Raw genomic sequence first — 21,759 nt, 5'->3', positions numbered from 1 at the left:
GCATGAGTGAGGTGATGGCTGCCGTGTAGAGGGTAGAGGAGGAAATAAGTATGGGACCGATAACATCTGATAACGGCCGTTCAGTGCGCTGACAATACGGAAACGCGAAAAAAATGATGTGTAACTGTGACTGACTGAGAGCTGAAAAAAGGAAAAGAAAGAGGAAATTCTTTATTTGCCACTGGATAGAGGGAAGAACGCAGAAATCCTAACAACACCGTCCTTTGAAACTACAGAGTCACGTATCCCTTCAATGTTTCCATGTAAGTATGCTTTGTGTGCCCTTTGTTAATCCAGCCATTTGTGTTTTTGCTGCATAATGCTTTGCATACCAAGGCAGGGAGAGTGGTAACTCATAGAGCCCTTCCAATGGAGTTGGGATGACTAGTGCCTGGTTGTAGAAAACAGCTATTCAGCTGCATGAATGCAGCTTTGTGGCACCCATAGAGGTTCCTGAATGCAGCTTCACCTCCCCCAGGGCTGCACAGCACAGCACTCAGTTCTCACACTCAGATAACACAGAACGCACACAGACAGACAGACAGGCAGAGAGGAAGACAGATGGACAAATGAACAGACGTTCCAGACAGCCTCCTTATGAAATGCACCTGCTGAAGATGAGAACTCTCTCTGTTAGCCACAGAAAAGTTTGCAAATCAGTCAGTCTGTGTTTAAAACTGCAAGAGCACTGAAGCTGTACGTGAAGGGTTTACATTCTGGGTCTTAGAAGTGATACTTATTCAGAAGTACCTTAAACCTACATTTTTTCTAATGGCCAGCAGGGGGCGTTCCTCTGATTTCAAACGTAATTCTGATGGTGTAGAAATCTACGAGGAAAAAGTTCCACAGTTCACCTGAGCTGTCCACACTTTGTTAGGGAGTTCATGATCCCAGTTGCTAGTTTGAAGTCTTATTTAATATGAAATTATGTTATGTTTGTAAATCGTGATTCGAATTAGAGCCAAAAAGACGGATAAAGCAAGGCACGATTTAGGGCGGAGCTACGTTTTTATTAAGTCACAATTCTATGAGCACTCTGTGTCCAGTCTCAAGACATCAAGACAGTGTGGGGGAAATACCCTGCTAACAGGACCGCACTATTCAGTCTGAGACATCGTGGTAGCTACGTCCATCTTTTATGTACAGTCTATAATTCCTAGCAAATTCAACTGTAAATCATCAGGTTTCCTGATGTCCAAACATCCTCCTACATAAAACACACAGATGGTTCATTGTAGTTTAGACACACTGAAATCAGAAAGAACTGACACACACAACACACAGGTGGGCAGGTGACTTTAACACAGACATGTCGTACAGCATCACATTTGTCACACCTCCAGCAGGCGTGCAGCAGCGTACACGGCGCTAAAACTGTAACACTGTGAAAGTGACAGAGGTGTAAAGGAGCGCGGCACCTTGTTTGTCTCTCTTTGTGCTTTTCAGTCCCGTCTGTCTTCACTCAGACTTATTTATTCTGGACCAGCTTTTCATTTTGCCGCCGTCGCCTGTGCTCATCTGTCACTGCTGTGAACCGGAGGGTGGGGGGCTGGAGAGGGCTTCTAGTGTCAGACTTTATAAACCAACTTTAATGAATTCTTATGTCATTTGTTTTCCGCGCCTTTGAGCCAGACTCTGTCTATTTGTCAAATGTCATAGCTTCATCGTAAAAAACTTATCTTGACAAGACTTTGAAGGATGATGCGTCACTGGGCTTTTATTATCATCAGAGGACGTTTTTGTACTTCTGATACGTTTTGGAGGAAATCACCTCTTTTTGTGGCTATTGGAGGAACTTGGAGGATAAAAGTCATTACAATTATGCTTTCAGGATCTTTATGTTTTGGAATAGGCACGTTGAGCCTATTTTCATTCTGGGTGGTCAATTAATGCCATTTCGTCAAAGCGCTGAGTGGCTCCTTGATGTACTAAGTGTCCTCTGGCAGTGAAGTTCTGTCATTAATGAAACAGGTCTGTCATTTCTTTTCTTTACTGACTGCTTGTGTGGATACCGCCCACGTGGACTTTGTACAACTCTAAAACCTTACAGCAGTGGTCAGTTCTGCTGCGGCTGGTGTGTCAAAGCCCTGAAACCAAAGCGAAGCTTTAGGCATAACAGGGCGAGGCCGACACCTTTTGAAAAAAGATGATGCTGCATCTGCACAGGCGAGTCACCAAGTCTGTTTCTTCTGAAAGAGCCTTTTAAGTCTTATTTAAATACACTTTACACATTTCTGCCTTCAGAAAAACCAACTCCCTAAAGATAAAATCTTCATGTTCTTTAGAAATATTTGATGCATTTTCCATAAACTAAAAATGTTTTTTGTGATGTGAAAAATAAACTTTCCTACATTCACATTATAAATGAATCCTCGCTGTATTCACTTCAGCAAGTCATTAATTTACTGCCTGAAAAATCTGCTCCTGTGAATGTGATAAAGTACAGTTCCATAAAAGAAAACATTATATCTGCTTTTATGTCCTTTTATGAGACGATACTTTTAATGCGGTTTGTGCCCAACAATGAAGTTTGTCTTTGAGGAAATACGTTCACTCTCTCTTCTGTCATGACTCTGCCACTCATGAACGATTAGGCGAGAAGAACTCAAGTTGGACACGATGAATTATCACCACTGCCTGTGGACACTGACAGCACATCCGTCCATCCGTCCATCCATCCATCACTCCTTCAGTCCGTCTTTTAATCCCACGTCAAAGCAACGAGTGAACAAAGACACAGATTCTCCTTATTAATATGGTCCTTTCTTAAAGGGCTTGTGTACTGTATCATAAGGTAAAGGCAGTCCTTTTCTGTGTCTCTTGCTCTGACTTTTGGAAAGTTTTAGTAAGTTTCTCAGATACGATTCAAGCACGATTGTTACTGTGCTGAAGGGAACTTAGGAACACACCCCTGTTCAGCTGCTCAACGTATCCAGTCCATCTAATTTCTCCACTGCTTATCCTGTTTGGGTCTCACAGGGTTAAAGCCTCTCAGAGCATTGGTCAAGAGGTTTATCTCAAAGAATAAGATTATTTCTGCAGACACTGTTTTATAAATGCAAGCTTAATCTGTATTAGGAGGCCATTTTTCTGATTGCTTTGACCTGAAAACCAGCCTGTTGTCTGTTAGTGTTTTGGTGCTGGTGCTGATGTTTTGACAAAGCTGTGAACATCTCAAAGATACGCCCAAACTATTCCTCACTGATGTGGACGAGGTGATGAATGACATCAGTGCAACAGTAGGATGGGTTGCTCAGTTCGTCACATTTATGCTCTTGTAAGGGAACCCTTGGTGACACATTCTGACACACTGTGTTTGTCCTGTTTTTCATAATTTTCCATTGTGAAGATGTGCATTTGAAGTCAAACGTGGCTAAAGTCAAAAAGATACAAAATCCCAAATGGGACACGGGTGAGAAACTCGCAGCTTCCACCAGAATTTGACAGAAAAACAATATTTGACACCCTAGAATGAGAACACGTGGAGAAACACCAACGCCTGCTACATGATCATCGAACTGTGCTGCTCGTGAGCTTTGGAAGCGTTAAACAGTTGCACACTTATCAGCGTTCACATGTTTGTGACCCAGATTTCTAGCTTTGGTCATATGGCTTCTATAACATAACTCTCAGAGGACAGAAGCATCAAACTGGTAAGAAGTCTCACGTGGTTTGCAGGATACTGAAACGTAACCAGGTCAGGCTTCTCCAGGGCTAACTGCTGACAGTTTTAAGATCCTACAGATGATCTCAAAGGATTTCTATAGAATACCAAGTTATTGGTGCACATGAGACGTTCGCCAAACATCAGTAGGTCTCATGGCTTTCAATGTGCGTAGCTTGTTTACCTACAGCGCACTGATACCTGGTCACTATGCACATGTACTTGATTAATAAAAGTACCTGCCCTCCCCTGTTCACGTCATCTGGTGATGGGGGGGACTTTGTGTAGATCACAGTGTTTACACTGAATAAAGCAGTTTGTGTTGTTTGTTCCTGATCTGTTCTCTGCATGAAAATGTTGTGCTGGGAAAGATTATGCAGCACAGTGATATAAATACACACAATAAATAAATGTATTCTATTGCAATCAGTTCAGCTTAATTAGTTAATGGCATCCCGTAGCAAACCCCAGCAGCACTTTGCAACTGCATAAAAGATAAGTAACTAATTACACCAAATGAATACCGACTAACTTCATGGGTTAGAAAGAGGCAGAGAAAGAGAACACAGGCAGAGGGGAGTCAGAGCGCAGATACGGTGAAGTAATCAGACTGAGAGGGAGACGCTGAGCTGGTAATGTGATGTTGTTTCCAGCTGACAACTAGTCAGCTAAACAGAAGGTGAAGTCATCACCGCAGCCCCCGACAGGCACACACCCAGCGCTCAGCAAGGTGCTTATTACTGTGTGTCTGTGTAACAAGTAACACTCAAAGAACTAATACTTATAAAACAAAGGTCATTTGATTACAAAGTTCTTTGCAGTTCTTAAAAATAATTGCCAGCATCTAAAGTGCACATTGCATCAGCCTTGTGTTCTTGTTTTGCATCGATTGTAACTGTTTTTAGTGGGTAACATTTTCATAAAAGGTGCAGCACAGACTCATTTATTCAGTCCTGTCATTCTGCATATAAGCAGGTCATTAATTTGCTGTTATGTTTTTAATTTTAATCAGAACGACTACAACTATAATCAAGAGCAGATTCTTTTTTTCTTCCAAGGCCCATTAATGAAAACAGACACGACACCGGAGCAGCGTGAAGAGAACGAGTTGTTTTGGAGGTAGGTTGCTGGCTAAACCAACTTAAGTATATAAGATTTATATAGGTGTCATTGGGTGTCAGCTGGCCTGAGATCAGCTGATTGTGGATGATCTAAACTAACAGAAATCAACAAAATACAAAAAGGAAGAAAGCCTTTGAGATCAATTTTCTGGTTTTACAGGCTTTGATCTAACATGAATGTTCAGGTTAAGCACGCCTAAACTGGTTAAATCAGTTACATTTGTTCACACGCACATTAAGAACAAAACACTGGTGTGTGTTTCATCAGGTAAAACGCTATCAGAGGACAAGTTTCCCTGGGAGGGGTGAAGTGGGCATGGCTGGATTCAATTGGCTGCTGCAGGGAGAGGCAGATGGCTTGATTTGCTAAGACACACTTCTCTGTGTAGGTGAAAATTGTGCTGGTCCAACCTTTTGTGAACTCTGGTGGGTGCTGTCCTTAGGCCTAAACATGACCAGTGCCAGTGTTAACACACAATACCGAGCGCTGCTCTTATGTGAGCGAGGTGGACTCAGTGCTGTTTCTGTTCTCAGCCTTCACACACGCGATGTGAGGAGGCTTAAAGATTAAAGTATGATGAGGCTTGAGAGCAGCTGGCTGCTGTCCGTGGTGCTGAAACACACCCAGTCGAGCAGGGATGGGGGGTGGAGGAGATCCTCGCCTCCACCACGTACTTTCTCCCTCCTCTGGAGAAACAGAAAGTTAAGTCACGATAAAGAGGTTGCAGCGTTTTCACACGTAGGCGGGGAAGTTCATCACACGCAGCAGTAAGCTCGTGTGTACGATATGAGTCGTGCTTCATACCCAAAATAAAAACCAAGGCGGCCCTTACAAACTTGAAAATGCATTTTGGTTTGTACTGAACAGCAGTTGAAGAGAAGAAGCCAAAAGCAAAGAGCTCAGAGAGGGATTACTCAGAGCCCAGCAGCGTGTTTAACGTTTCCTGCGTCCCGGTGTCATTTTGAAATGATTTTCTTCAAAATAAGGAGGATATTTTACATCGCAGTGTGTGTTCATGGATGCTTTGGGGATATGCTGATTTCTACTTATGTCCTTTGTGTATTTTATGTATTTGAACAAGTATGTATTTTTGTGTATTTCAGTGCAAGCGCACCTCTTTCCTTTTACAGTTTTACCAAACTCTCACACACACAGTGTTTAGTTCAGTCTGAGCCAAGATGGCGGATCTTCCAACGTAGTCCAGCAGAGGCGGTCTCTTCTGTCCTGATCCATGTCCATATGAACAAAGCAAATGTTTTCCACTTTTAAAGGGTGAAAAGTGCATTTAGAGGCTGCAGGGTTGGAGGTGGTAATTCTTTACTATTTATCATTAAAACTTGCTTAGTCAATAAAACTACTGTGTTAGGACTAGAAGACAATCCAGTGGTTTCTATTCTTGACAAAATACACCCATCAGGCCCAAACAGAAATCCATAAGTTTCAGAGACAAACTTATAAAGAATTAGCATCAAAAACATGAATTCATAGACTGATCTGAGGGCCTCTCATCCGGCCTGAGTTTGATGGAAGCTTCCAGCCCTGCAGGCCGGCAGGTATCGCTCTCATGAAAGAAATCTGAAATTAAAATAAAAACCAACAAATGAAAAAGAGGTGGACACACACCACACATTTTCATATTAAGGTTAACTTAAGAATTTGTGTTACACTTACTGACCTAAATTATCACGATTATGTTTCGTACAATAAAAAAGCATCCCTAGCTTTTCATGTGCTTCTGCTTTTCAGTCCAGTAGATGTGTTAATGAAGCTCCCATTAAACATCCTCTGTATTCTAATGCCATCAGTGCGTGTTGATTCAGACTGAGCGTGTTGTGCCCACAGAAACACCCTGTGGATTTTTTTTAAACTCTCCTCTCAAATTCTCTTTAGACTTGAGACTTTAATCTCGGTGTCTGTCACCGTCATGCTGCCTCTCTGTATCTTTCCCCGTATCTCAGTCTGCTGCTTCCATCTGCAACCCCTCCTGTCTTTATTTGCTTTTATGTGAAAATTCACAATCTCCATATCTCTGTCTATCCCTTACACCCCCATACACACACGTCTATCTTCACTGGCCTCCACTCAAATCACAGTTGGAGCTGGAAACACGGGTGCACCAACTGCACCACAAAGTAAAATTAGAAGAAGGATTCTCAGTGTTGGTGGAGCGACTGGAACTGGAACAGGTTAGCACACAATTTGTGACACACTTCTTGCCATCCTGAGATAACTGGAGCTGAGGAACGGCTTTGAAAGTTACCGGATAACGATCTCCCCCATCTCACCCCGCCCTTGTCTGCTCGGTACTCTTCTCCCCACTCTGCCTCACCCCCCGTGGTTCTGGCTCTTGGGGAAGTGAGTTAGGTTGATGTCAAAGCACAGGCTTGTCGTCTAGTTTATATGCACAAAGAGGACAGCTCATCTTTTGAACTGGGATGGTAATTTAAAAAAAAAAGAAAAGAAAAGTTTAAAAGAGAATAAAAATCATAAAGTTTTAATTTGTGGTCCATGTGTCAGAAAACTCTGGATGTGGGCTGCATCTCCAGCTGGCAGTCAGGCAGTGTGTGTGTGTGTGTGTGTGTGTGTGTGTGTGTGTGTGTGTGTCTCAGGGGTTTTAAACACAGCAGCATTCTAGAGGAGAGTTCCGTTGTTGTTATGGTTACGTTCAGTTTCCGCGGACACCCTGGCAAGACTGGTTTCTTATCGCCATAACAACGGTCCAACTTCCCAGCCTCCATCCAGAGAGGCGGACCACGAGCGGCTCCGATCACTGACAACATAAACATGTTGCTTCAGTAAAACCAGTTTCTCCAACACAGAAGCTCTGACAGTCACACACACTAACTTTTATCTAAAGTGCAAAGTTACGCAGCTGCATCAGTGGGTCGTAGTTTTATCAGACTCTTTTGTCACTGATTGCTGGGTATGTTTACACGGTCACAAGTAGGGATGGGTACCGGTATCCGGTGCCATGATGGCACCGGTTCTGACATAAACGGTAGTAACCAGACCGAAAAGCAGCGCACATTTCGGTGCTTTTTTTTCCTGAGCTGTGATACACTTTAGATTCTAGCCAATCATTTTACGTTTCCGAGGATAGTAGGCGGGGCCAGGTACGTACGTTCTTTTAGAGCAGAGCTACAGATTAAAAATGCCCAAGGAGGACCGGTCAAATGTATGGCTGTACTTCACAGCAAAAGATGCAAACTCAGCAGCCTGCAACAAGTGCTTTAAGCTGATACTGTGATACTGTCAAAGGAGGTAACTCCTCGAATCTGATGAAACACCTGGCGACGCATAGCGTTTTTTTTAAAAGCCGAGAAATGCGCCGTATTTGATAGCTTGCTGCGAGACCTCACACCGAGCACATCTACTGCGGGTGGGTTGTCAGTTATCGGACCCGGAGCAACATCCCCCAAAAACCCGAAGAGGAGAGTCCTGGCCCCTAGCCCTGCCAGTGTAGCAGAAATGATGAGGATGATGATGCAGCAGCAGCCGTTCTTCTCTGCGTGAGTAGCTTAATGTTGTTCGTGTGTAATTTACGTTGAGTAGGCTAACCACGTTATTACATTAATGCATGTAAGGTGAACTAGCAAACACCGTCGTAGCTACATGCGGCTGTCTTCTTGTTTGATGGCAGATGCTCCCTTCACCCTGGCCAAAAAGGCTAAAATGACCAAAGAAAAAGTGGAAAACAGTTAAACATGAGAGGTTTTTGGACAAAGTGTGTGTTCTCCATTCTTTAAGCACCGGTTTGAGCACCGTTTAAGCACCGGCACCGTTTCAAAAGTACCGGTTTGGCACCGGTATTGGATAAAACCTAAACAATACCCATCCCTAGTCACAAGCATCCTGGTACACGTGTTGGCACATGTAAATATCATCTCCTGATTTAGGGAAAAGTTGCAGATGTTCATCTTTTCCAAAGCTGTAATGTTGCTGGTCAGAGAAAGGCCATAGACTTTATATACCAGATTTAGCTCCTGGGTCTTAAAAACAGCATATATGTAAGTGCTTGAAATCTGCATTCTTTCTAAAACCAGCAGGATGTGAGTCCGCTGGCTGTAAAAAGAAGTTTATGTTTTATTAAAAGTTTGAGAAAATGTCCCTTGGCTCCTTGATTCTTGCACTTTTCTGATGATTTTTAGGAACTCAGTTCTTAGTTTAAATTCTTTTTTAAAAGGACTTATGTTCATTTTGGTCCCTATTAGAGTCAAAAAGTAGAATAAAGCCTGAGACATGGTTTTAAAAAACGAAGTGATCAGCTCGAGTCTACAAAAACAGGGCCTGCCAAACCAGCGGGTGATGTTATGCATCCTAAGCTCGAGGAGTCTCGGGCTGCTGTTCTTCATCATATCAGTTTCTATAACTTTCCTATCCTTTGACAGCCAAATTAAGCAGATCTCTAGACCTTGATTGTTCCATCTGCTATTCCCGTTTCCATTGGTGGAGTTCTGATTCCCACTCCGGAGCCAGTTCCATGCATTTCCATCATGACACCAGGTAACTAGACCGTGTCAAACTTTACAGATTTACTGTCATGAGCCAAATGCAGTTTATACATACGTACGGCATCACTTACACAGTATTTGATAGTCGAGTCCTGCAGTGTAGCATATCTCCTCCTTTACAATCACTTTCATCGTAGTAGTTTAGGTAAAAAAGTGCAGCCTGCCCACGGTATCCACCTAAGGACCCGGGGTGATGAAGCTTTTCAGACGGTGGTACCAGATGTGTGGACCTGAACCCTGAATTTTAGCGGTTCTGCTGGCACCAGGTCTGCGTGATGTTCTGTGTATCTGCTGTGCATTTGGTAATGCTTTGAATTTTTTGTATTTCTTTTGCTCTTAATTTTATTTTGGTTTGAATGTCATCATTGTGTGTGGGATTCCTTGCAACAACACGTTGGCCAGCATGAAGAAAAGATTACAGCTTGGGTTAAAATGATTACTTTCCTAATATTAGGATATTTGATAAGTTAAAGCACTTATGATGATGCTTAAAAACACTGCTGTTTGGAAATGGTCACATGATCTGTGGTTTACTGTGCTGACCCATCCATTCAACTCTAATAACATGACCTCAGTTACTACGCTATCGCCTCCTGAGACTTTAAAAGGATGATTCTGTCATTCTTCTTGAGAATCACTGTCATCCATTTTGAGTGAAACGTTGACTTAAAAACCATCCTTCAGGCTGGGCACATTCTTGTGATGCTGTTATTCTCTGTGCAGTCACATCTATCTCCTGTTCATCACTGAGGAGCTCCACTCAAGCAGTTTGTAAATGATTTGAGCGAGGGCTCCTGAGAGCGACAGAGAGGACTCTGTTTCTCTTTAGTTTCCATAGCTGGAATTTAAACTAGCAAACCTTCAGTGGATTTCCTCTGGCTCCTGGCTTTGGCTTCTTCTGCATGTTTCACAAAAACCTGAAATTACAGAAGTTCTGTTTAACTATCTGATCTCAATTTACCAACCAAATTAGTTATTCTGGTTTTCAAGGCTGTTTCATGGAATTTGTTTAAATGAAATTTTGTAAATAAGGGTCTTGATGGTCCCATCCAGAAGCAGATGGCTGGACTTTCAGTGACACTTCAGAAAATCCTCAGATTTCTCTTGAGCTTCACAACTTATTGGTTTATTTTTAACCTTTCACTGTTTTTAGATTGATATCCATTAATGGAGGACATTTTTAGAACCACTATTTTAATAAAAGTTGCAAACAGCACGATGGAAACACATGCCTACACATAATTGTGTAGTGAAGTGTTATTGGCAAATTGTACATAAAATCAAAATAAACGTAATAATTCTTCAGAAAAATGTTCCACATAATTGTTTTTAGATTTTTATTACAGGTGTTGTAGGTTGAAGATGTTAAATATATTTGTAGAGGCTTATCTGTGAGGACTGTGTATGTAAGTGAGTGAAAGTAGAGCTCGAGCGTCTGCAGTTTACTGTTGTATTTTCATGACTCGTGATGATCGTTGTGCCGCTTTAACCCTTCCTTCGCTGGTTCTAATCCAAATCAAATGACTTAAGCTGTTTTTTGAGTGTGATGTCTGACCTGAACATGTGTTGCATCCTCATAGTTTGACTTTTAGAAGTTTCTTTCTTTCTTACTCTTTTCAGCCCTCCACACTTTTCCTTTCCCTTGATGTGAATAGAAAGAGGTTGTCAGCCATTCTGGACACAGATTCTGGAAGTGCAACGCCGGCCTGTCTGTCTCTGGATTTATTGATTAGTGCTTTTAAAAAAGGTCAATAGTTCTGCAGTCCTGCAGCTGGTCCAAAGTAAGTTCAACAGAGTTACACTTTTCACAATGTCAACAAATTCCTCCTATTCAAGTTTATTGATTACGGCTTAAGACTGGGCTGCTTGCAGAGTAGTTTTTATTTGACCTGTTGAGGCCAAGTTGATGAGTAATGAAAGAAAAATACAGCAGAACACGAAGTAAATGAGGGAATTTATTTTTAATCACACATCAGGGAGCAAGTGGGAAAAGCAGGCTTTTGTGTTGTTGTTTGGGTTTTCTAAAGCGTTTTAAACACGTATAAATATATATCTTGTAGTTTTGATTGGATGATGGCTGCTTGTGTTGAACCTTCTTATTGTGTTTAACTTGTGGTCTGTGAGCTCCATGGATGAAACGAGAGAATCGAAATCAGAAGCCTCACTGAGCACAAAGTACATTTTTACAGCAAGTGAAAACATCACCACACAAAGCCTAAAAAGAAAGACAACAATTCAAAGTCAAAAAAGACAAATATAACTTTTATGAGTTTGCTTTTGATTTTATGAAATATCCCTTTTGGACCCAGCTCCCACTGTACCACCCTGCATCCTCCGGCTTTCTGTGCAGTGATTCAGGCTCGACAGTGTCTCCACATTCAAAGTCGGGGCTACTTTTTGATGAGGCCAGACCCCAAGGTGAGAAAAACAATTACTTATTCAGGCACCGAGGTGAAGAAAGTTTAACACCCCTCATTTATTCCATGTCCGTATTTACTCCTGAGTTGCTGAGGGAAGATTTTTCTGCGTGTTTTGGTGGTTTTCTGAGTGTGCTCTGCTCTGAGCGTCACTCCCCCTCTGCATGGAGAGGACACAAATGTTTGTGACACCACAGGCTGGGGGGGCAGACGCCATGACCTAATTATCGGTTTCCTTTCAGTTTTCCAACATATTTTTTAGCTCTTCCAAAACGTCAGAGGTCTTACATCATTTCTTACTCTCAGTCTCTGCAAACCTCTTATTTCTTCTAAACCTGTATTTCCCCCCACCCCACCCCCTCCCTTCTATCCATCCATCTCCCACTTTGTATAATGAATATTTCACATAGAAATGCTATTTTTAGATGTCATCGTTCCCGCGCTCCGTCCATCAGGCTCAGCTTTCTGATCTGCACAGTTTATTCAGCCGTTATCAGATTGAGGTTGAGTTTCATGTCACTTTCAATTAGCATCGATTCTTAGAACAAAGACGCTTTTTTAAAAAATTTCATTCATAAAGGATGGAAGGTTCACTCTAATTAATTTTAGTGTAGAGCGGCTTTTATTAGTGTTGAGAGGAAAAGCGCTTCTCCCAATTTTGACTGGATGTCATTCATTTGGCTGCAGCTCTCACTGTAAGTAGGGTGACAGGTGGTCACACCTGAGAGAAAATTTGTTTTTTTTGTGTTGCTTTTATGGAAAAGCTGATCATAATTGGAGCCTTTAAATTGGAAGAATGAAATCACAGGTATGACCTAATTTCACGTGTCAGTTAAGTTCCTAAAAATTTGTGCAGCTTGTCTTTTAATTGTCTCATATCTTAAAGTTATGAGACAGGCGTGATGTCATTGAGAGAAGATATCTCTGATGTGGTTACCTCAAGCACGTCGCTGGGTGGAATGCCCACCAGAGCCACACTCGTTTTATATTCAGACCAATCAGAAGAAAGTTGGCTTAAAGTGGGAGGAGCTAAAATAATTTCAGGGAGTGGATGAACTGAAGGGCTGCATTTTAACAAATATGGCAACGAATCAAGCAGCGGTACTCTACTAGAGTTCAAGAATAAAGACATGGAGTTGAAAATAGAATAGAGTGAGTAAAGGCTCATAAATCATGCAAATACTGTAACTGGTTTTACATCCTAGTGTAGCTCGTGAGCTTCCAGTACGCACAAGAAATAAAACATCCCCTTTATTATATTTAAAGAAAAATCTACATTTTCATAAGATTATTGTTGGATCTTGATGCAGTTTTACATTCTCGATTTTACAACAACTGTATCTTCCTCTATGCTTGCTTACTTTGTTCTCCCTGTAATATTAAAGATCTTTACTGTACCGCACATGTCAAAGTCAAGGGCCGCGGGCCACATCCGGCCCGGCGTACATTTATATCCGGCCTGTGAGATCATTTTATGTAGATGAACTATTATTGTTATGCATGGCCCGGCGATCTGAGGCGCTAATAATATACAAACTACAGATCCCATAATGCAGCGCTGCAGCCTCCTTGCTGAGCGCCAGGCTAACTGGGAACATTCCCGCGTCAGTCTAGTCAAACTAGCCTCACAATGGTGGAGAGAAAAGTTGATTCTGAAAGCAGAGCCTTTCAGCACCAGTGGGAGGCTGAATATATGTTTACAGACATGCTGGTAAACCCGTGTGTCTTATTAGTGGAGCTAATGTGGCTGTAATGAAGGAATTTAATATAAGACGGCACTACGAGACAAAACGTCAGGATAAGCTGAAAAACCCAAACGCAGAAACTACAGAAAGTAGAAGAGCTAAAGAAGAATCTGACATTTCAGCAGACGTTTGTCACCAGAGCAAAATCACAAAGTGAAGCTGTTGTGAAAGCAAGTTTTATTGTAGCAGAGGAGCCAAATCAGCCCGGTACCGCTCTGAAGAGCTGCAGGATGAAGCTGTGCGACGGCTTGTGTCCAGACAAAACGCAGATTTTGTCAAATGTGAGCCTGAGCAGAAATACGGTTGCTGATCGGGTTTGTGAGATGGCCACTGATTTAAGAACACAGTTGTGTGAAAGAAGCAAAAACTTAATTGCAAACAATCTTTCTGCGGATGAAAGTACAGACATGATGGACATTGCACAGCTGGCCATCTTCGTCCGTGGAGAGGAAATATTGAACATTAAGTGTAACCGACATGAAACTGTCCTGGGACAAACTTGTTGGACTTACAACAGATGGAGCGCCGGTGCTGTGCTGTGAAAAAAGCGGACTAGTCCGCAGGATGCGAGTAAAGATGCAGGAGAACTGTACCGGTGAGTTAACAGCATATCACTGCATCACACACCAGGAAACGCTGTGTGGTAAAGTCCTAAAAACGGAGCATGTAATGATCACCGTGACGCAAACCGTAAATTTTATCCGAGCTAAAAGTTTAAATCACCGTCAATTATGTGGTAAATAGATTCAGAGTTTGCAGACATTCCTTCATACAGAGGTCCGCTGGCTGAGTTGGGATAAAAATTCTCAATAGAGTTTTTGAGCTCAGCAAGGAAATCTTGGATTTATTTAATCTGGAATAATATTCCTGTCTGTTTTTATTCATATTTATGTTTAAAAAACATTGTTTTAGTGTGTTCAATAAATGTTTATCTTGTTTGGGCGGTGACCTAAAGTGTGCCTTGAGTTTTGGCCCCCTGTGCGATTGAGTTTGACACCCCTGCTGTACGGTATAAAGCGCTTCTAGATGACAGTTGTTGTGAAGTGTTGCTATAAAATATTAACATCGCTGAGAAAAAAGCCAAAATAAAATGAATGGCTGACATGATGTTTTTGTATGAAGCGTTTCCTCCTCTGAAAGCTGTGAGCAGGAAATCTGGAAACCTCTCAGGCTTGGAGCTCTTTTCACTTTAACCCATTAAAGCTCATCCGCTCCCACCCCACTGCCTGCTCACTCAGTCACATGATTTGGATGCATGCTTGGCCATTCTTTGCTGTGTGAATTCAGGGTGAATGTGTTTGTGTTAGTGCGCAGACTGAGCATGCACGTAGCACGAGTGAGTGAATGAGCATTTGCAGTGTTTGCCTCTGTGTTTGTTCAGCAGTAACAAAGACAGAATTGGACCTCAGAGACATCGCTGATGAAATCAAAAGAAACAGCAACATATTTCAGCACATTTCTTATTGCACAGAACTGAAGACAAATATTGGCTTTGATTTGAGAAGGAAGCAGCACTGCAGTGGTTTCTTCACATCCTTCACAAACCCCTTTCTTCTTTCTAAAACTAACTCTCGTGATGTTTTTAAGGGTAATTATCCAGTATCACTGTCAAATACAAATGTTTGCATTATAAAATATGGTCTGGGTCCTTTTGTCACAAAGTTACATTTTCTGTTGAATGAATATCTCAAGTCTGCAGGTCAAATGCTGGAGCGTGAAACAGAGATTGGCGTGACGTCAGCATGTTTGTCATTTCACCTACATTCCAGCCTCACATATGACCGGGAATTCTGGACAGCGTCCGAGTGAGGTTGAGGATACAGTGAGCTTGCTCCATAGGAAGAATGGGAGCTGATAAGTAATGTGTGAGGAGCACAGACATCTTTCCAGATGTCTGTGCTCCTCTGCCGACTGCAGAGGCTGGGCATCTCATTTGGGCTGAGAACACTGGCATGGGTAAAAGGACGTCTGGGGAGCCCAACCCTCAGATAAGGAGAATAAAATGGCTGGATTCTAGTAATAAGCTTTGTTCTGTGCATATTGTGGAGAAATGGATTATTGTGAGAGTTCTGCTGCTCCGTGTTTGGTGCTCAATCGCAGGTTATTGGCTGTGCACATGTGTTCACACAGTGGTAGCAAAAAATGTGATTAGAAGCAAGTTGGCAAAGCAAAAGCAGGATCAAAACCAACTCATCAGATCATATCAAGGACAGGTTGGATCTTTTCCCTTTGACAGAAGCTCAGTGGGTTTGGGTGGATGCTGGTAAACAGTCCAAACCTGATTTGAATCTCCACCTTTTTTCCGATTGGGGAGTTTATTAAAAAAAGAGTTCAGAAAGTGGGAATATGAGTCCAAATTTTCTGTCCTGCTAAACAATTACAGAGCTTTGTCTTTACATCTGCTGCCCTTAGTCTAATTAATGTAAATAAACCCCCACACTGCAGTCTCCATGCATGTGTAAACATCCACAGCTGGAGGTTTGTGTTTGCCTTAATGTGCTTTTCTATGTGTGCCCTGCAGGCAGCATCCCATTGAATTACTATAATGGGCTGGTAATGGGCCTCACTGAGTGGTTGGGGGTGAGGAGAGGACCGGGAACAAGTCAGAGGTCAGGGTGCTGCTCTGGAGCCCACAGCTTTCACAGTGTGTGGGTTTAATGGGTTTATGTTAGATCGAGCCTGCTGGTGGACGGGGGCGCTTAGAAACAAGATATTTTTATTAAACACATTTGGATGCAGCGAAAGTGACTTTTTGACCCAACAGCCAAAATAACCATCACCCATCATCAACAGGAAAATAAGTCAAATTTCCTTTTGTGTGACATAAATTTGTCAAAGTACATTTAATTTGGATAATTATTACTTTGAATACAACCTTAAAAATCAGGAAATAAAACAGTGATCAGTGTTTAACCAGCTCAAACCGAAATACACCTCCACAAATGTTGGTATCAGAAATCAGCTGAACGTCTTTCAAACTAACTGCATATAAAGATCAAACACTGAAGCAAATGTTAAAGGTTTTGTAAACCTGAGAAATGATTCATCATTTTTTCTTCCCCGTTTGATCTTCATAGTATTAAAACGACTTGTTTACAGTAAGCAGTAACCCTGCTTGTTGATAAATGATGAGGCGGGAGTGACCGATACCAGCTGACTGCCAGGCATCAGAATAGACTGCATTATAGTCAGATGTTCACTTGGTTACACTTTTCTTAACTCGATTTCCCTCAGTGGGGTGAGGCACTACTTTAGGAGTGGTTCACAAAAAGGTCGTGGTTTGGATTAAAATATGACTCTTCTGGTCTGTATGCATAATCGTGCCGAGCACCGTGTCCAAAAAGTATTATTTCAGAAAAACACAGATGGGCAAACAGCAGCTGCTGGCTCTGTTTTATTGACTCGCAGTAATATAACATTACCTTTATGCTAATTGGCACTGAGATTATACATGCTGAACCAAGACGTGAGTGCATGAAGACGTGAGTGCAGAAATCAAAGCAGAATTATTTTCCCCCTCGTTCTGAACACGAGGCTAATGTGACGCTAATGTAGAGGGTCAGCAAACATGATTGATGGCACCTCACTCGTCCCTCCAAAGTTGATGCACGTCTCACTCCTGAGTTGCAACAGATGGAGTTATCAGTGCAGAGCGTGTTGAGGAGAGCGTGAACGAGTGCGTAGGAGAGCAGCCTGCAAGACGGGGTCAGAATTAACATTAATTATCATAAATTATAGACCTCCATTTACATTTTTTAACACTGTGTTCTTCAGCCTTTGCATGATTGCTTATTTCACTCTCACTCCATCTTAATTCTCCAGTCTGACCCACACTCTGTCACTTTCTCTCCTGCTTTCTGACCCCATCACATTTTCCAACCCCCCCTCAGCCCCTCCCTCTGATTCTAGCTGATGGGCTGATGGACATTTACGTTGACCTGATTAGGCCGAGCACATCTGGCAGTGGTGTGTGTGTTTGTTTGTGTGGGGCTTACTGAGCATTGTACTGAGAGTATGCGTACACACCCTCAGCATCTTTGTGTTGATGTGGGTGTGTTTGTGTTCTTATGCGTCTGATCACTGTCAGCTGCTTTTCTGGAGATTAACACACTTAAAGGCATCATTTGCTTTCCGCTGTGAGGCTCATCCTTTCCTGCAGACTTTAAAACCCTTCTGCAAGATAACCTTTTTATTTTTAATGATACGTTTATTTTATGTTGGTATAACAGGATTAAAAAAGGCAAAAAGCCAGGATTCATAAGAGAAATGCACTAATTAAGCTCAGGCAATATTGGTGACTCCTGCAGGCTGCAGAACTCTAACTTAATATGTTTATCAAGACTTTTTTTCCCCTGAAAAGGTCTAAGGGCAGGTTCAGTGAACTGCAGTTTAATTTTAAAAAGAATATGAACTGAACTAAACATGCAGCAGCCTGGTGACTTTGTGCTTTTAGGCGTGCAGGATTCCAGCAGCGAGCAGGAAAAGTGACGTGCAGACACGACAGGATGAGAGCAAATCGCTTTGTAATGAAATACAGCACAGCCATCATTTTCATCTCAATTATCTCGTTTCATAATTGCCTAAAGCTGAAATCATAATGAAAAATAACATTTCATCGACTTCTCATCTTTTATAACAAAAACATTCAGTTTATTATTATTGATTATGTCATTTAACCAGGAAATGAAACTCTTGACATTTAGACTCTCTTTGGCGAGTGTGTCTGCGTCACAGCGAATGCCTCCAGTGTGAACTCAGCTTCAGGTGCAGAGAGGTGGGCATTACAATACCGTGTCCACAGTATGAATGACATCACAGTATGATTCTACAATATACAATAACTTGCAAGGCAACCATCACGCTATCTGTGCAAGTGAAGAAAAGTACCCCTAAAAGCAGCTGCAGGAATGAGTGGCAGGTTCAGTAATTTACGTTGCAGAGTCAAAGATTGGATCATGATTTGCAGTTTGTTATTTGGTATTTTCTTCTGTGGATTCTCCACTTCTGTGTTTTTTTCTCCTGCGTCTGTGTGTCGATGCTGGATAATCGTGGAACAGTAAAAAAGCACCTGAGCAGTGAGTCACTTTGCATTCATTTAGCACAATCGCAGATTTATAAATAATAAAGCAGAAGTGTTTCGGGGGGCTGTGGTCAGAAAATAGAAACAGACATGTGCCTGCATGTGAAGTTTACTCTGCATTTGCGTGATGGCATTTTGAATGTCAGTGCTGGTGCTTCTGATCTGTAAGTGTAGCCGCGTCATAAATTACAGATTGTTATAATTAGCTAACAGTTCTTGTTAGCTTTAGCCTCTCCCCGTTTCTACACTTTCCCCCGTGGGAGAGGTCGGTATCATTTCTTTCCCAACACTGTAAAACACACATATACTGTAAAACACACAACGGTTACTGTCTTTACTAGATGCTGTGAATATGTAGTGCATGTGTGCCACATGTGTTATAGGCACAGTCTATGCTAGCATGAATAGATAATTCTTGCTAGCTTGGAAGTTGTGGTGGGTTGAGCTAACTCTCTAACCTGCGGTTTGTATTTGGTTGTAGGAGCTGGAGCGGGCAGGTCATTTATTTTGAGGTCTTTCTTTTTACCTATCGTCAGACACAACGCAGGAACACAACGGTTACATAAGCTCTTTAAAGTCTAATCACTGCTTTTATTTTGTTAATTAGTTTCATTTCCTGTCTTTGTCAGTTTCCCTCCTTGGCTATCGTCTGTCCCGCCCTCATCACATTCTGCTCTTAGTTAAGCTTTCCAACTATTCCACTGCAGTTAGGACTGTGCAGTGTAGACTGTGTACTTCATACTGTAAGACCAGTATTTCCTGTAAGTCTTTTTAAAGTTTGGTTTGGGAGGGACCATGTTTCTATAAACGTGCCATTATTTTGGGGTGGCTGTAGCTCAAGAGGTAGAGCAGATCATCTTCTGATTGGAAGGTTAGCGGTTTGATCCTTTGACAAGATACTAATCCCAAGTTGCTCTCCGATGTGGAGTGTAGGGATGGGTATCGTTTAGGTTTTACCCGATACCGGTACCAAACCGGTACTTTTGAAACGGTGCCGGTGCTTAAACGGTGCTCAAACCGGTGCTTAAAGAATGGAGAACACAAAATTGGTCCAAAAACCTCTCATGTTCAGCTGTTTTTTTGTAAAAAGATAACAATGTTAGCCTTTTCTGCAGCTATAGGGCATATATCACTCTTTGCTGGAAGCAGTGCTTAATCAATGGAAAAAACACAAACTTTGTCCAAAAACCTCTCATGTGTAGCTGTTTCCCTCTTTTTCTTTGGTCATTTTAGCCTTTTTGGCCAGGGTGAAGGGAGTATCTGCCATCAAACAAGAAGACAGCCGCATGTAACTACGACGGTGTTTGCTAGTTCACCTTACATGCATTAATGTAATAACGTGGTAAATTACACACGAACAACATTAAGCTAGTCACGCAGAGAAGAACGGCTGCTGCTGCATCATCATCCGTCACCCTGCTACACTGGCAGGGCTAGGGGCCAGGACTCTCCTCTTCGGGTTTTTGGGGGATGTTGCTAATTCCGGGACCGATAACAGGCACCACACCCGCAGTAGATGTGCACGGTGTGAGGTCTCGCAGCAAGCTATCAAATACGGTGCATTTCTCGGCTTTTAAAAAAACGCTATGTGTCGCCAGGTGTTTCATCGGATTCGAGGTGTTACCTCCTTTGCACAGTATCACCTTAAAGCACTTGTTGCAGGCTGCTGAGTTTGCATCTTTTGCTGTGAAGTACAGCCAGACTTTTGACCGCTTCGTCTTGGGCATTTTTAATCTGTACTAGCTTTGCTCTAAAAGAGCGTACGTACCTGGGCCCGCCTACTACGCTTGCAAAGGTAAAATGATTGGCTGGAATCCAAAGTGTGTGACATTCAGGAAAAAAAAGCACCGAAATAAAGCACCGAAATGTGCGCTGCTTTTCGGTCTGGTTACTACCGTTTATGTCAGAACTGGTGCCATCATGGCACCGGATACCGGTACCCATCCCTAGTGGAGTGTGTGTGAATGTTAGCTAGAAAGCACTTAAAAGCATGGAAAAAGTACTTTTGTGAATGTGGCATGTTGTATAAAATGCTCCGGACTATTAGAAAAGCGCTATATATAAGAACCAGTCTATTAACCATATTCATTATATAATATAAAAATATGAATTCATGCTATAACAGAGTAAAAACGCATTAAATTTAACCTAGAAATCATTCTCAACACTGATAGTCATTTAGTTCAGTGCTTCTCAAGCTCCAGTGTGGGTGCTGAAATAATTAGACATCATTAGAAAAGTAACTTGCATGATAAGCTGTGAATGTTACCCAGCTGTTACTAATTGACTCCATATATCAGTCTTCCTTCCCTGCATGCTGGAAACACTGCGGTCAGATTAGCTGGAAAAGCTGCCAGTGTGGCGACAAAGGTGTTAAAAAAGCGTAGGATTATTTTCCAAATTCTCATGTGAACAATTTGTGCCTGCAGTAGTTAACATATTGTGTAAGCAGCACTGAAGATAAGATTTGACAGCATAGCCTATATTGCTGTAAATCCCTGAGATGACGATGCAGCTGCTCATTCTGAGAATTAAAATAGTTTTTGTGTTTTGATAGCAGCGGTGACACGAGTCACACTTATCAAATAGCTCAGCTGTAGGCAGAATGTCTACTTTGCCTCAGTATCCATATCTGACTTCATCCCTGCTTCCTCTTGTTTCATGTTAACTGTTGATCTCGCCTATTAAAAAGTCAAAAGCTGAACAGAAACATTGACGGCACAGAGGAAGAAACTTTTCTTGTCAGTGTTTGCTTTGTGCCAGAACCCCAATGCTGGATTATTCGTCTCTGTTATTCCTATTCTGTATTTAGGACGTCGCGCGAGATCACACAACTGCACCTCGATCGTGCTGATGTGATGTTTCAGACGCACACAGCCACTGCTGCTCACAGATGTCCTCGCCGTCTCCGTGATGTTGGGAAGTGTGTCCACCTCTCCGTGTTCATTCAGAGGACAGCTGAGTCGCTCTGCGTCTGCTGCCTCGCTGCAGGCTGCATGTTGCATTACTCCGGCTTACTTTAATCTGAGCTACCGCATGTGTGTACAGTACACGCAATATTATGTGCATGTTTGTCACGTCATGGGTTCATGTACGTAGATTGAAAACCGTGGGCTCGGTTCACTTTGTCCGTTGGGATCTTTTATTTTGAAAAATCATTCAATAATAATGTTAAAAAGTATGTTTACTGAAAGACAGAAGCCCCGATCGTGGTCGTGCA

General features: G+C 42.2%; 2 protein-coding genes across 7 annotated transcripts in view; one reads left to right on the top strand and one right to left on the bottom strand.

Annotated features, from left to right (window-relative positions):
• LOC146387789 (dedicator of cytokinesis protein 3-like) overlaps nucleotides 1-21,759 on the top strand; it is a 241,037-nt gene that overhangs the window by 3,797 nt on the left and 215,481 nt on the right. The gene's annotated exons all lie outside the window — the stretch shown is intronic.
• Nucleotides 7,731-21,759, bottom strand: part of LOC146387779 (butyrophilin-like protein 1) — a 413,480-nt gene continuing 399,451 nt past the window's right edge. The window contains exon 7 of the mRNA XM_084929611.1: nucleotides 7,731-8,453. The gene's annotated coding sequence lies outside the window, so the exon portion shown is untranslated. The remainder of the gene's footprint in view (nucleotides 8,454-21,759) is intronic.

The sequence above is a fragment of the Perissodus microlepis genome, chromosome 5 (assembly GCF_051167445.1).
Source record: "Perissodus microlepis isolate ML-2025 ecotype Zambia chromosome 5, ASM5116744v1, whole genome shotgun sequence".
NCBI classification, from domain to species: domain Eukaryota; kingdom Metazoa; phylum Chordata; class Actinopteri; order Cichliformes; family Cichlidae; genus Perissodus; species Perissodus microlepis.
The sequence above is the reverse complement of the archived record's forward strand: the minus strand, read 5'-3'. Positions and strand labels throughout refer to the sequence as shown.